This window comes from Miniopterus natalensis, chromosome X (assembly GCF_054644295.1).
Source record: "Miniopterus natalensis isolate mMinNat1 chromosome X, mMinNat1.hap1, whole genome shotgun sequence".
In the NCBI taxonomy this organism is placed as follows: domain Eukaryota; kingdom Metazoa; phylum Chordata; class Mammalia; order Chiroptera; family Miniopteridae; genus Miniopterus; species Miniopterus natalensis.
In genome coordinates this window covers 14442407-14458886 of record NC_142103.1, presented here as the reverse complement: position 1 = coordinate 14458886, position 16480 = coordinate 14442407, and the positions used below count along the sequence as shown (strand labels likewise).

Sequence of the window (16480 nt, the reverse complement as noted above, 5' to 3'; positions counted from 1 at the left end):
TCATAGGATGGTACATGACACATCTCAACTAATACTAGCCGCATTATCAAGTACATATTCAATAGTCTACCTTAATTATCCAAAATTCTGAGATACTAGCATCCAGAGAAATAATACACCTAAAATCTGCATAGTTTTCCAAGTGTTCTCAACTGTATTGCCTCATTTGAGGTAGTGGGTCAGAAAGTATTTTCCCTTTTAAGTAACTAAGACCTAGCCACACCTAGTGACCTGTTCAAGGCAACACAACTAGATAGTGACAGTTCTGAGGCTAGAACTTAGCCCTTCTTTCTCCTATAGCTATATTCTTTATCAAACCATGCTGCCTCTAATCATCCATGGCCCGGTAGTCTCCAGGAACCTTGAAATCTCAGTGGGATCCTATCAAATGGAAAGCAGATCCTGAGTTTTTGTCCCACTTGTTTACAAAAAGTCTTGAGGGACTGACTTCACCAAGCCTCCATATGCCCCACTTATGCACTCTACATGAGGTTGTGTATTCAATCATTCCTTCTTTCCCCAGAAAGAACCTTTTGAAAGAAGGATATCAGGGTCACATAGCCTCCAGACCCTCTTTTATTACCAGCTATTCCATCTGAGAATCTAGGTCCCTACTCTCCAACTACTATAGCCTCAGTCTCTTGTTAAAGCCTCAGAGCAGTTCTCAAATGTCAGTGTGCATTTGAGTCACCTGGGGATCTTATAAAAGTGCAGATCCTGATTCAGCAGGTCTGGGATAGGGCCTGAGAGTCTACATTTCCCACAAGCTCCCAAGTCATGTTGATGCTGCTGGTCCAGGGAGTAGAAGTATTCTAGAGAAAATTATCTCACAGCATATAACTTAAGGAAAAAAGGGAAGGAAGGAGGAAAGGAAAGAGGGAAGGAAGGAAGGAAGGAAGGAAGGAAGGAAGGAAGGAAGGAAGGAAGGAAGGAAGGAAGGAAGGAAGGAAGGAAGGAAGGAAGGAAGGAAGGAAGGAAGGAAGGAAGGGGAAAGAAAAAGAAAAAAGAAAGAAAGAGAGAGAGAGAGAGAGAGAGAGAGAGAAACTGAGAAACTGAGAAACTGAGAAACTGAGATCAGAAAACCTTTAAGAAAGTTGCTTTTGTAAAGTAGAAGACCAGGACATCAAATCTAGGGAAAGAGCCACAGAAATAAACTTGACACAACTTCTGAGTCTCTGGCTGCCCTTTAGTCATTTTGGTTAATCCATTTTGTGAAGCAAAAATCAGGCTAATTAAAGCAAAAATCACATTTTAATTGACATCGATGCCAATGTGGTCACAGCCCAGTTAGCTAGTACCTTGGCAGCCATCCCTAGGATGAAAAGCAAACCTGGGAAATGCCTCTGTGAACAAATCTGTCCTCCAAGTCTGTGAAGTCTCCAGATGAAAAAAAAGAAAGAAAGAAAGCCTCAGAGGATGCTGGAAAAAGCCTTACATGTGCCAGTCAAGAGGTACAAAGCAGCCTGAGCCTGAAATAGAAGCCTCTCCGCTGTCCTTGGCCAGTTTGGTGATGTATTCTTGGGGAAATATTGGTTAAGTGAAGAATGAGATCTTCCATCCATCCTTTATTTCCCAAGAAGTTCGGAATATCTCCTAGTGACTTCTAACTTGTTGTCTCGTTATTAGACTTCCAGTTTGATGAGTTGGCCTAGATCTGTCAGGGTCTACTCAGGGGCACAGAGATGAAGAGGCACCCTGAGGTTTAACTTTTATTGCTAATTATCAGAGCCAGCCTTGGGAGTTTATGGTACCAGTAATTCTTCGGGGAAAATGACTCAAGGGCAAATCACCTACAAAAATATGATCCAGGTGAAATCTGGTTAATAAAAGGCATCCTTGAAAGAGGAGGAAGTCCTCTATGAGTGAGAGTAGAGTCAGGATTATTAAACTCCTTATGGGAACATGTGCCTCAGCCCCAGATCCAGCACCCACTAAGGAGCAGGTAGTCAAGAGGCTACCTGCTGCCTCTCTGGGTTACTGGCCCACTACTGGAAATGTGGCCCCCAACCATGCCTTGGCAGGTGACCAATTCCAGATTCATTGTGCCCTAGGGTTAACTCTGCTAATTGTTTTAAGAAATATTTTCCAATTTTTTCATTGCTGTTCAGAACTACTTTTGGCTTCTTTGGCTTCTTCAAAAATATTTTTGAAATCCTCATTTTCAAGACCTCAAGATGCTGAAGTGAAAGAAGATTTCCATTTGTCCTCTAAGACAGTCTTCCTAGAAAATATTAACTTTGTTCATGCGGCCATTTTCAAAGTCACCAATCTTCCTTTTGCAGCCTAAGCATAGACATTCTTGCTGGAGAAACTTTCCTGCTTAAAGAGTTCATCCTATGTTAAGTGGAAAACACATTCTGGATGATTGAAATAGTGATGTTCTTTGTCCCCAGAGGACTTTTACCTCAGTGATAATAGGTCACCCATCACCATTTAAAAGCAGGAAACACAGGCACTGAGAGATTAGGTTGCTTTCCCAAAGTTATACAGCTATGGCAAATGGGAAGGAAGGAGGGCACTTTGATCTTTCTGCCATAGATATGAAATGTTCCTAAGCTTCTGAGACAGATATCACTCAGGAGCCTGGGCATTCCAAAAAAAGGTTTACTCACTTTCATGTTAGTATTATTCTGCCTTCTTTAGGGCTTTTGGCCTTCAGGTGCATCCTTGACAGTCTTCTTACAGATACTTTTATTCCAGGGCCACTGGTAGAAAATGATTATGTCATTGCTTTGGGATAAAATTCATTGTTAGCTCAGGAGGAGAAGGGTCCTATTAGTATAGAGGGAAAGGACAGAGAAGAGGGATATGAGCTTGACAAGAAGACAGAAAAGTGACCTTAAGTTTTCAGAGCCAGGGGCAAATGAATCCTCCGCACTAGTTAATGCCTCCAAGAGGAAAGTGGCATCAGCATCTCAATCAGGCCCACAATATCAGGGCAAAGACCCCATGGATGCCAAGCCCCTTCATGGGTATCACTGTTCTGGCCTTTTCCTGGAATGTGCTTTCTCTTTAAAGTCTCTGTACTTTCAGACTTTAATAACTAAGGTTGTAGGTATTAAGAGAAACAAGCTCTCACCCTTCTGACAATGAGCAGCAAATGTTCTTCTCACAGGCAAATGGATTGCAATCAAGCAAGCCATAGAACACTGTTTACCCTCTGTACCAGGTAAACAATCCTTGGTCACAGGTTCTGCAATCACCATACATTATGCAATGCAGTTGTCCTGAATATCGTATTTAAATGCTACTAAGACTTTCTGGTATACCTACATCTTAAGTGATTAATGTCTTGAGTTAGATTTCATGCAATGCCTGTACATTCCTTAGTACAGTGCATAGTAGAGAAGAAACTTAACTTGTTGCAAAGCATTTGCATTAGGTGAAAGAATTTAAACAGACCTGTTATCTAAAGCCAGTCAAACCAGGTACAGCCCCCAAGATACCAATTTGAGAAAACAGCCTCAGTTCTTGTCCAAGATAGACTGAGCCATAATAAACTTGTCAATTCCCAATAAAAAGCCCATTCAAATTTAAATTTCCCCCTTGCCTTTGCAGATCCCTTCCCACACTAGAGGCATGTGACGAGAGGAATCACCGAAAATGTGGCTGCTTCAAGGATCCTGAGCCAGATTTCACTCTCCTTGGTGTCGGGCATGACACGAATATTGCTGATGGTGCAATGACCTTTCAATAGGAAAAACTGATTTTTTTTTTCCTTCAGTGCCTTATGGAACACTCTGAGACTTGCAACAATGCAAACCATCATTGAAATATTTTGCTTTGCTTGAAAAAAATTAAAGTAAAACCAACAAAAAAATGGACATGCAAGATTCCAGTATGAGAAAAAAAATCTTACTAAAAAAAGTCAGTTCAACAAAAGCCATTCTTTGATACCACTGCACAGTATACAAACACCATGTTCTTTAATACACACACAAATTTAAAATTCCAGTTCAGCAAATAGGCCCATCTTAGCTAAAATAATTTCTTCTGATTTAAAAAAAAAAAAAAAAAAAAATTTGACTCCCTGTGTGTGGGAAGACAGACTGGCATTTCTTCTAGGATCTGCTGACCAGATGTTTTTGGTATTTACTGTTGGTGATGATGTTCTGTGCACCCTATTTCCTTTCAATGTTGCTGAAATGTGTATATCTTTAGACTGTAAATGAAACGCTTAAGAAAATTCATACGCTTTGAAAAAAGGGACTAAACGGTGACTTCTCTGTGTTCTTGAAATAGTTTCGTGAACATGCTTTGATAACTTCCCACTCAGTGAAGAGATTAACAGAATTTTTGAAATTGACTTTTGTGTGTAGCGAAGGATGGGGCACGATCGGGCATACCTCTCGGTGCTTTCCCAAAACGGATCCCCGGGGCTTTCCAAGAAGCCTGGAATTTCAGCTCACAGATCTGTTTTTCTTGCTTCAGTGTGCATTTTAAGTCAAGATAGCCGAGTATCTAGCATTGAGGTGAGGGAAATGCTGCCTATACTCTCAAATGTGTTTAGAATATCTTTCTCAGAAACAACACTGTGTTTAGCTCTGCTTTCTCTGCTAAGTATGCCTTTCAAGTGTACACCACGGAGACAGTACTGCATTGCAAGGCGGGCCAGTGGGTTCAGACCACAGTTCTCAATCTGATTTCACTCTTGCTAGGTCTGTCTTACCAGCTGTTGCCTGTTACTGCCCGCAGCTCTCCGTCAGATTGCATGTGTCCTTTTCTAGTTTGCAAAGAATAAAATGCATTCCCAAACCTACTGCTAAACTGAGGGCCTGAGCATCACTCCCAGGTCCTGGCTTGGAGCAGTCTCTCTACTGACTCTCTCAGAAGATCGCACCGCTGCTCCACGGGCTATCAAGTAACTAATTGTGTACCTGCCGTTGGCATCATCAGAACAGTCAGAGGAAATAGTTGCTCACTAATTACCTCCTATATAACGAGTATGCTTTCTGTAGTTCAGTAGTTTGCTCTCATCAGTGACATGCATTGGGAAGTTTCCAGACTGTAAAAACTAGGAGCTGGAATTTATTTCCCAAGTGTGACCTTTAGATGCTTAGTTGACTCACTGCATATTTGCTCTTGTCTTCAGAAAAGAAAGGAAGTCTGGTTCCAACGAAACGGTTCTAGAAAAGTGTAATATAAACTTTCAGTCCAAAAAGTGTGTCATAAGCGAATAACTCACCTGTCAACTTTTAAATGGTATTGAACAACAACAACAAAAAAGAAAGCTGTTGTATTTTTGTTTTGTTTTGTTTTCATGAAACTGTAATTTTCAACTTCTGAATGCTATAATGTTCAGTGCGGGAAGCTATCGCTGTGCGAATATGAAGTTGTATAAAACAAACCAACCTACCTACACACAAATGTTTTCATAGGCACTGTATAAAAAGAAATGTATGTTTATTGATTCAAATCAGTTTTTCAGAGAGGAAACTTCACTGAGAATGAAGACGCGGGTAAATTGGTTTGTTATCTTTTAAAAATTTGCATGTTTAGAAAAAAACATTGATTGCTTCAAATTTCTGCTACTAACTTCAAGCTATGGGAGTTTGGCGGTAGTCACTTGAGGATTTTTTTTTTCCAATTCTTTTATTTTTGTTGTTAAAGTTGTACTTCAGTGAACAGAAAAATTGCCAAGCAAACTAATGGCCGTAAAAGCGTAAAATGCATGTGTGGGCATAAACTACGGAGCCTCATTGCCATGAGGTATTGTATAAAGTTTTAATACATTTTGTAAATAAAATTGTAAAGAAAGAATTCTGTTTCTGTGCTTTGTGTAAAATTTGCTTGGATGCAGATGCCAAGAAGTAATTTTTCACTAATTTACTTCCCACCAAAAGCTTTGCCAATGTAACAGTCACCTTACTGGTGATTCTCACAAAGGACTGTGCCTCTCCCCACCCCAAATACAGCCACGGTCAGACTCAGACCCCTCCACCTAAGTGGAACGGTACCACCAAACTTTAGATTAAGTTTGTCAGGACCACCAACAGTGAGATGGCCTCTACAAAGAGCAATAAGCAGGACCTCAGTTCATATAAAAGAAGGAAAATTTTGACTTCAAGGCCTTCCATTCCCACTATCTGTCTCCTCCATCCTTTGGGACCCTCTCCTCAGATGCCTATCTTGGCTCTAACTTTGGTCCCAATTCTCCAATTTCCAGATCTGATCTCCCATGAAAGTGCCCAAATTCAGGACTGATAAACCTCAAAAACATTTCCAATTCCTTTCCCACATCATCACAAAGCATATGTCCTAGTACTCTTCATTATTGGCTAAGTTTTGTGCTGCTGCCATAATTATTGACAATAACTTAATGTTCCATTGGAAAAATCTTTACTCCACCAAGTGCCTCTGATCTAGAGTGAGGGAAGAATAATGAACATAGGAATATTGTGATTTTTAATTGTTTCTGAGAAACTAAAGGCTAATGATCCAGTCTGATTTATAGATACTAAACATGGAATATAGTTTTATCCAATAAATAAAGCAAGTGTTTAAATATAACCAAGATTTAGACCATGATCACCATAGAAAACAGTGGAAAAGAAGAAAGGAAAGGAAAGGAAAGAAAGGAAAGGAAAGGAAAGGAAAGGAAAGGAAAGGAAAGGAAAGGAAAGGAAAGGAAAGGAAAGGAAAGGAAAGGAAAGGAAAGGAAAGGAAAGGAAAGGAAAGGAAAGGAAAGGAAAGGAAAGGAAAGGAAAGGAAAGGAAAGGAAAGGAAAGGAAAGGAAAGGAAAGGAAAGGAAAGGAAAGGAAAGGAAAGGAAAGGAAAGGAAAGGAAAGGAAAGGGGGTAATTCACAACTAAGACAGAAGAGTGAAGTTGAGATGCTAAAGATATAAAGGAAGATATCTGGAGTTAGGGAGCAAGGGAACAAGGAACACAAGACCTTGGAGAGGAAGATAACTAGGTGTGGGAAAGGAAAACTCTTAGAAGATTCTGAAGTATAGGCTGATATAACACATTGCAGTTAATTTGGCCTGTGGGCTTCAGCATATTACTACCATTTTCAGTGTCCTCTGAAATGCCCATTAGCTGGTGAACCACTCACACTTTAAAACCCTGTTTTCCTTCAACTGCTTTCTTGGCAGTCCCACCAGAAAAGAACTGGTTCTCTAGGGAGCATATTCAGTGACTAGACTAGACTGGAGTGATGGTCCCGTTGGTGGCTGATGAAATCAGTTCAGGTCCTCGATTAACATCATTTTGTTCAATGTTGTTTCATTACAGTACTAATGAGATTCTGTAAGAACGTAACTCTTGTTTATATCAATCAGCCTATGGTAAAATTGGTTTCATTATACATTGTTTTGCTTAACGTCACAGAACTGATCAACATTAAGTGAGGACTTACTGTACCAAATTATGTCCCCAGATTTTCCAAAATAATACATTTATATTTGAACAGGAACTCCAATTCTTTCCCCACAGGAGAGCTAATCTCAGGTGCTGTGGTAGATGATGGTGAAGTGTAGTTTAGGCTTAGGTGGGATTTGTGTATTTTTGTCCTTGGAGGAAAGGAGAAGCAAAGGGGGTATTTTTAGTCTTTCTCTAATTAGACTACAGGTGACTATATGTCTTGCTCACACATAGAGTCAGACTCGCCATCCAGATCTGCAAAAAGGTCTGAAACTTCAAATAGAACACTACTCCTGTGCACAAAACTGAGAATGCCTCTTTGGTCTTTACATTAGTTTTCTTGCCTTGTTAAGATTCACATATAATCACGCTCTGTCAGTAGTATAATCTTCAAATAGGGAGGGCAAATGTACTTAAGGAAACATTGTTAAGATCGTGGAAGAAACAGTGCTGCAAGTCACCTTCCTGATATTGGGTGGGGGGGAAGAGCAAACTCAGAAAAAAAGCAAAACCATTATTCCTCAGAATCCAGACTCAATAAAGCAGAGATGTATTAATATGCTGTCTCATAAGGGTCAGAAACCAGTTATACTACCAAAATCTATTATTAGTTGGAGAGTTTCAAAACCTGAGTCAGCTATTCAGGGCCAAACTTCTCTCCTCTTATTCTTGCCCTATTGGACTAGGCTTCCTGGATGCCAATTTATTGCCAGGTCACTTGGCAGACATGAAACTCAGCAGCAATATATCTGCATTAAGTTGTGGGTACACACAGATCTTAGCATGCCATCAGAAAATCTCTATTGAATTTGAGGGTATTGGAAGGACTTACAGTTTCACCTCTATCATTCTGGGCTGAAGGAAAGGAAAGCGGTGGGTGGCACTAAGAATTAATAAAACTTGACTCTAGAACTGAAAGTAAAAGAATGTGGTACTTGCTAGACTTCCTATAAAACTAATACTAAGAGTCTTGCATAAGCCATTTATATTCAGTGAGGACAGAAGGCACTTGGACTTCCCCAAAATGCTCCCTGGGAGGGCATTGTTATAGGAGAGGATGGAGGGAGTTTGGAGTTGGGAGTCTGTCATTGCCCCAAATCTACTGCCACTTCCTTAGTATCATCAACACTGAGGGGTCACAAAACCATTTGAATTGGCAAGATGCCTAAGCTCTTTGACAGTCATTGTCATTGTAACCAAACATCACTGAACAAGACTGTTGGAGGAGAGCCTCTCTCTTTCTCTCCTCCCCAGGCTCAGGCGAAAGCACAGATGATGAAACTCCTGCACTCAGGGGGTTTGCAGTTTTGCCAACAAGGTAGGTGAAGACTAGAAAGAATCTGTATCTATTCATGCCCAATGCTGTGCTCAGAGGAAAAACTATAAGGAACCCAAAGTGAAGACTCTCCCTCTGCCCCTTCACTTGGATTTGCCCTTCTTAATACAATCAAGTGGAGCCTAACTGAATTTCTCTTTGTGTCTCAAAAGCTGTGAGTCTTTTCAACTGAGGAGTTATACCCAGCCCCTATAAGCCTCTAGCTGCTGAGAACTTCAGAATGACCACTTTCTTGCTAGCCTTCCCACCCTCTGAGCAGGAGGTATTTGCTTATTTATTAACTCACGATGCACAAACTATAAAAGTACAAAAGAACCTGTAATGACAGCCTAAGAAATAATCCTCTCCCCATGTCAGCAGCTTTGGCAAAATTACCCCCACAGTGGTTTCATTGAGCTTCAATCCTGCAGCAAAATGGTTGATTTAAAATGTTCCTAATAAATATTCATTAAGCCTGAACAAGTCAATTAAAGCTCTGGCAGCAGCTCACAGGAATCTTGAATATAGGCAGACGGGGGAAACAATTTTGCAAATATTTCTAACAACATTGTTGTCTTCCCCCATGAGAGTGCTAGTTTTCCTGAACGACTAGAAACCCTCTCAAACCTGGAAAAGCCATCTGAGGCCCACATTTTCCCCTATTCATAATAAAGCTGCAGAAAATCTTGTTATATCCCATCTCCTCTTCCTCAATTATTGTACTATGGTTCCTGCCCCACCACTCTATAGGAACTGCCCTTCCTATAGTCATCAATAAACTGCAATCCATACTCTACAGCAAAAAACGACAAACTTTAGCCCATAGGCTAAATCGACCCACCACCTGCTTTTCTTAATGAAGTTTTTTTTGGAACACAGACACTCCCATTCATTTACATATCATCTGTGGCTCCTTTTGCCCTATAATGGCGTAGTTGAGTAGTTGCAAGAATATTGCGCCAAAAGTCTAAAATATTTACTAACTTTATCTTTACAGAACAAGCTTGCTAACTCCTACTTTACCCTATTCCTTTGACTCCTGTGACAGCACTATCTCCTGGTTTTCCTCCTGGCCCACTGCTGCTAATTTCTCTTCTGCTTCCTGCTCTCCTCTTATCTCTTAACGTCAATGTTCTCTTGAGTTCCGCCATGTTCATTCCTCTCTTCTCACTGTGTATACTCCCAGGATATTATCCCAAGGTTTCCATTTCTATTTACATCATGATTGTTTTCAGGTCTCCTTATCCATCTCAAAACTCCTGAACTCCAAACAAGTACAAATAATCCCCAATTTATGATGATTCAGCTTAGAATTTTTTGACTTTATGATGGTGCAAAAGTGATACATATTCAGTAGAAACTGTTCTTTAAATTTTGGATTTTAATTTTTTCCAGGGCTAGTGCTATGTGGTGCAATACTGTCTCATGATGCTGGGCAGTGGCGATGAGATGATTTTACCCAACTATAGGTAATGTAAGTGTTCTGAGACATTTAAGGCAGACTAGGTTAAGCTATAATGTCCGGTAGGTTAGGTGCATTAAACACATTTTTGCCCAGGCAGCATGGCTCAGTGCTTGAGTGTCGACCTATCGACCTGGAGGTCAGGGTTTGATTCCTGGTCAAGGCATGTGCCAGGGTTGCGGGGTTGATCCCCAGTGGAGGCCATGCAAGATGCAGCCAATTGATGATTCTCTCATCATTGATGTTTCTATCTCTCTCTCCCCCTTCGTCTCTCTGAAATCAATAAAAATATTTTTTTAATAAATTTTCAACTTACAATGAGTTAATCACAATGTAACCACATCATAAGTCAAGGGGCATCTGTATATCCAAACGTGTATGGTATCTCCTCACTTGGATTATCCTATAAACACATCAAACTCAACATTTCCAACACATAAACTATTGTCTCTGCTCTTACTCTTAGTCCACTGCTAAACCAAAGCTCCCACTAAGAGTCTCTATCTTAATTTAAAACACCATTGATAGAGCATAAAATAAAATATAAGAATAAATCTAATAAATTTTTAAATTGGTAGATGAGACAATCTGAGAAAAACAGGCTTGCACTCAAAAGCAGAACCCATGGTACAATGACAATGGAAAATAGATGGGTCCATTTAACATCAACTTGGACAGCTATAAGATGTAGTGAAAAGTAAGCATATGACTCTTTTGGATCCTAGAATCATAATATGGGTTACATTCAGGTGGAAGAAAACCAACTAGTGTTATCACCAAAGAAAGAATATGCAAACTCCAAACAAGCTAGCCAAAGACCACCAAATCACACCCTGAAACATAATATAAGGAGATGGTTCTGATCACCCTGAGGGAGATATTGGCTGGAACCCGGATGCAATCAAAGAAAGAACAAAAAAAGAATTGGATGGGTGCATTTGGTTTATATATATCCAAATATAAGTGTACAGAGTACTCTAAACAGCCAATTCTTTAAATTTCTTTTCTTCCCTTTGCCATTGCCACAGAACGTTGAGCCACAGAGAAGACAGTAGGACATGCGGTTAATCACTACCAAAAACCCATTCACCCAGTCCAGAAACCTGGTAATCAACCTTGCCTGCTCCCTCATTCATCCTTACTCTCACTCACATCCTGATGATTCTGCTCCTTTGATCTCAGAAATCTACTTCTATGAATCCCTATCTTAGTTTGAGCTTGTAACACTTTCTATATGGCTAAACCAATAGCCTCTTAACTGTCCCTCTTGTTTCTAGTTTTTGTCCCTCCAATTCACCCTTCACATTGCAACCAGAGTGATTTTCCTCATCTCATCACTCTTCAGCACCAACGGGGCCTCATTTTCCTTTGGCATAAGAGTAAATCCCCGCCTGGCCGGGCGTGGCTCAGCGGTTGAGCGTCAACCTAGGATCCAGGCGATCAGGGTTCAATTCCCTGTCAGGGCTCGATTCCCAGGTTGTGGGCTCGATCAATGACTCTCTCATCATTGATATTTCTATCTCTCTCTCCCCCTCTCCTTTCCTCTCTCTGAAATCAATAAAGATATATTTTTTTAAAAAGAGTAAATCCCCTTTGCTTTTCACAAAAAGTCCTTCATAATCTGCCTGCCACCCATGTCTTCAGCCTTATTGTTTACCACCCCCTTACCTCCATTCTCCACTCCATCACAAATATCCACTAAGACCCAGTTATATTTAACTACTTAAAATTCCTGGCTTTGCCATGTCTTTTCATGCTTCCACGTTTTTGCACATGCTTCTTATTTGCCTGGAATTCCTTTCCCTTCACTTTTATGCCTGACTAGCTCATACTCTGTCTTTAAGACCAAATTGGCATCATTTTCTCTGGGAAACTTTCCTCTCTATCCTCTCCCCACAGGACTGGGTTAGAGAATCTTCCTCCATGTTCTTATCACAGTAGTGCTTACTTCTTTCATAGCACTATAATGATATATCATCTTCCCTACTAGATCATGGGCTAAGATCGTGGGCTAAGACCATGGGCAGTTTTTCTTAGTCATTCCCATAACTGAAACAGAGTTGTAAATATTTGATGAACAAATGAATGAATGAAAAAATGAATGAAATGTGGGAGTGGGGAAAAAAACAGAGGCATAACTTAGGAAGTAATGTTGAGGACAGAGAAGAAGTGCCACCTAATACTCTACAAAATGAAAATGAAAAAACTCATAAACCTTCTGTCCAAAGAGGTCTACTTTCCACATTATCAATCTATCAGCAAAAGCAGTTTTCCACAACCTGCCATCCAATGTCTTTCTTCTCCCAAAAGAAGCCCTACATTATTCCCATCATCCAGTCAACCAAGCCCTCAGTCTCCTTTGGATGTAGAGTATCCCTTGTACTAATCACCATCACCACCTCTATGGGCGCCCTCCCTGCCCAATGCCCCAAGCTACTGCACTCTATCAAGGTCATTCACTCATAGATATGCAAATCTAATCTTTGTAAGACTCAGCCATTGGATAGTGGATGGGTAATATAAATTTTAGTCTAAACAGACACATTCAGCACCTTCAGAATCTTCCTCAGCTTTTGAAACAAGGTCACACTCTTTTGGGGGAAGTCCACAGCCAATGACTGAGCAAGAAGGTTATAATCAAAGTCACACCCTCTCAGAATAACCTCCAGCTAATGACCAAGCAAATCAATGGTACAAGAGCCTAGCCATTTTCACTGTCTCATATAGTAGGTGAAACAGAAGGCTAGCAGATTTAAATAGGGTCAAGAGCAGGAAAGGGCTCTACAGCAGATTCAAGCCATGGTATAAGCAGCCGTGCTTCTTGGGCCATACCACCCAGCAGACCCTGTGTTGTTGGAGGTGTTGAAAGAAATGCAATGTTAAATTTATGGGACAGATGTGGGAGGATCACAATGCAGGCCTCTAGAGTTCTAGAGCATGGCAATGCCAACATTTTGAAAAGTAGCTCTTGGCAAGCTATTAGGCCATTATAGAGATGCAATGCTTGACCGTGGAACATTGACCGTCTAGAAATGCCTGTCATGTGCTGGGTTCTGTCAAATCCACCAAGTCTTAACATCAAGTAGGCCTAGCAGTAATCCATGGTAATAGAGAAATGGCACCTCCAGGTGCCAAGTTCAACACAAACTGAACCAGCATACACAGGCATGCTGCATGAGAAGGTAGCCAAGCTTCTCATGTCACCCACTATAGTTACACCAGCACCCCTCCCTCATTTCACACTGATGACCATACTGGTGGGGTCCCATATAACCAGCTGAAAGAGAAAGAAAAATCCTGAATTTGGTTTGCAGATGGGTTTGCTTGAAATATGGGTACAAGTCAAAAGTGGAAAGTGGCTAAAATACAGCCTCACTCAGGGTTAACCTTGAAAGACAGTGGAAAGGGGGAAAAAAAATACCCAGTGGACAGAACTACAGGGTGTGTGCCTGACCAGCTACTTTGTGTGGGAGGAGATATGGCCCAAGATTAGAATATGTACAGACTGATTGATAGTGATGAATGGCTGGGTCAGGGCCCTGGAAAAAGAAAGATTGGAAGATCAGAGAAAACAGATTGTGGGCTAGAGGCATGTGGACTGACATATGGGAGTAGATATGAATTGTGAAGATTTATGTATCAAATGATAATGTCCATCAGAGAGGATCCACCAAGGAAGATATACTATATATCAAGTAGACTAAAAATTTTGGCCAGTTGATATTTAACCAACCTTCATCATCTACCTCAACACTGACAAAATGGGTTCATGAAAGGGGTAGCACAGTGGCAAGGACTGGAGTTATGCATGGGTCCAAAAGTATGGACTCAAAATGGGGTTGCTGCATATGCTCATTCACAGTTATAGTGGGCTAGGGAATATCAGGGGGCCACCCAGGAGTGTCACATATTCCTCTCTATGAGTTCCACACATATTCCTCTCTATTCTCATTATGGAATATTATCCCTATCTCCTTCTGCTGATTAGGGTCAATTATTCCTGATAAGATGGCAAGTCCTCTTCTTAGCTGCTGGTCATTGGACATAATAAACCCAAAGAGTCCAAGTGTCAGTTGTAACTTATAGGTCAATGGGATCTCTATTTCACCTGGTGAGAGTGTAGCCCCCTTTACACTGTAAAGCTTAGAGATAGAGAGACAGGAAACACAATATCCTCTGGTGGGTCACTGGGACTGATGATTAGTGAAGCCATTTCTGCTTCCACCCTGAACCCAATATTCTTCCTATAAGGGACACAGCACCATATGAGGTCTTTGATTTAATTCATTCTTTCCAAGTGTTGCCTCTGAGAGGGTGCCTTTATGAGAAAGATTTGACAATATGATAAATCAACTGTTCCTTGATATGAGAAGTATATTTACACATTTAATGATCACAAGCCTATGACGTAGGTGCTCTTATTATCTCCGTTTTACAAATGAGGAAACAGAGGCACAGACAGGTTAATAAATTTGCTAAACACAACCTGTAAGTGGCAGAATATTTTAACTGGGCCATTTTGTAGAGGCAATACTAAAAACCAGAAGCATGAATGTATAATAGTTAAATTTTAAGCCTGCTGATTGGCTAATTTCTAGAGGCAACAAAGCCTACAACATCCCACCCAACCTTTTTTGAGCATTCCAAAAGAAATTGTCATTCTAGGATCTTCCAAGGTCTTGACTGAAAGCTCTAGCCTTGACAAATATCTGAGTGAAATGCACAGCTCCTCTGAAATGGTTTGGTCAATGAGTGCCATGCCATGGGCCTTCCCTTGCTCATTACAACTGGCCTATACTTGACCTGATTATCTCACTGTGGAAACATAAACTCCAAAAACCATCTGAAAGAAACAGTTTGCAAGTTTTAGTGTGACTTTCCCCTCTTCTATTTTCTACGGTGATATTTACTTACAAGCATAAATATGAAAAATACATATGATGATTTATAGTTATTAAAATTAAATAAGAGAAATTCTTTGGCATTCATATTCATTTTCTTATTCAGAAAAGACATCCCATTCTACTGATTGCAATATAAATAAGTTTAGAATGATGATTGTGATATTCCATTAAACTAATGGATTCTATCTCATAAATCATTTTTATGGATAAAATTTAAAATACTGTATTAATTTCAAACAGAATACATTCACAGTTTGTTCTGGGAAAACAGATTACTACATGTAATGTCAACAGTCATTGCTTCCTGGTGTTATTTACCTGATCCCAATTTCCTAGCTTATACCACTGTGTGTGTAATGAATAACTCACTATGTAAAATGTACATCATTCAAAAACACATCATGTATAGTACAGTTATTGGTATGTACATCACCTAAAAAGATAATCTGTATTTCTTCCCTGTTTTCCACTCCCTTCCCACTATTTTTTTAATCCCCACCCAAGAATATGTTTTATTGATTTTAGAGAGAGGAAGGGAGAGAGAGGGAGATAAACTGATATGAGAGAGAAATATGGATTGGTTGCCTCCCATACACACCCCAACCAGGAAGCACACCTGCAACTTATGTATGTGCCATGACTAGGAATCAAACCCACAACCTTTTGGTGTTCAGAACAATGCTTCAAACAACCCACCCACCTGGCCAGGGCCTTTCCCACTATTTTTTATCTAACATATATCTAGAAGAAACATTTGAGGAGTAAGGTGGTAGATGTTCACAGTGAGCAAGTTCTTATAATTATTTATGTATTTATTACTGAGATATAAATAAACATACAAGTAATCACCACCCAGATCAAGATATGGAAAATTTTCAGCACCTCAGAAAGTTTTCAGCACTCCCCTATGCCCACTCCCCATCAATTCCCAGAAGGTAACCACTATTCTGATTTGTATCACCATAGATTAGTTTCAAAGTGAGTAACTTCTTAAAAATGCAAATTCAGCACTGAGAAATCTCCTGAAGAGAAGATTGAAGTTATTTGTCACAATTGCTAAGGCAGCTCAGGCAAATTCCAGCATCCTTAGCAGTGCAGCTTAACACTGACAACTTTCAGTTTTTCAGGAAGCTGATAAGGTAGCTCAGAAGTGAAATTCAAATTAGTCATGGGAACAGTTTGTAAAGAACTATTTAACAAAGGCAAGGTAGATACATTTAAAGTGTCTATTATGGCACTGGCCAGTGTTGCTCAGTGGTTGAGCATCACCCATGCACCGAAGAGTTGAGGGTTCCCAGTCAAGGGCACATACCTGGGTTGCAGGTTCAATCCCTGACCCCTGTGGGGGTGTGCAGGAAGCCACCAATCAATGTGTGTCTCACATCAATGTTCTCTCTCTCTCTCTCTCTCTCTCTCTCTCTCCCCCTCTCCCCCTC

General features: G+C 40.4%; 1 protein-coding gene and 1 pseudogene across 1 annotated transcript in view; both read left to right on the top strand.

The window, feature by feature from the left end:
* The window catches only part of GRIA3 (glutamate ionotropic receptor AMPA type subunit 3), a 252568-nt gene extending 248855 nt beyond the window's left edge, over window positions 1-3713 (top strand). Inside the window, exon 16 of the mRNA XM_087813532.1 lies at window positions 3559-3713. The gene's annotated coding sequence lies outside the window, so the exon portion shown is untranslated. The remainder of the gene's footprint in view (window positions 1-3558) is intronic.
* A 612-nt stretch (window positions 3714-4325) lies between these two features.
* Window positions 4326-16480, top strand: part of LOC148090410 (threonylcarbamoyl-AMP synthase pseudogene) — a 53110-nt pseudogene continuing 40955 nt past the window's right edge.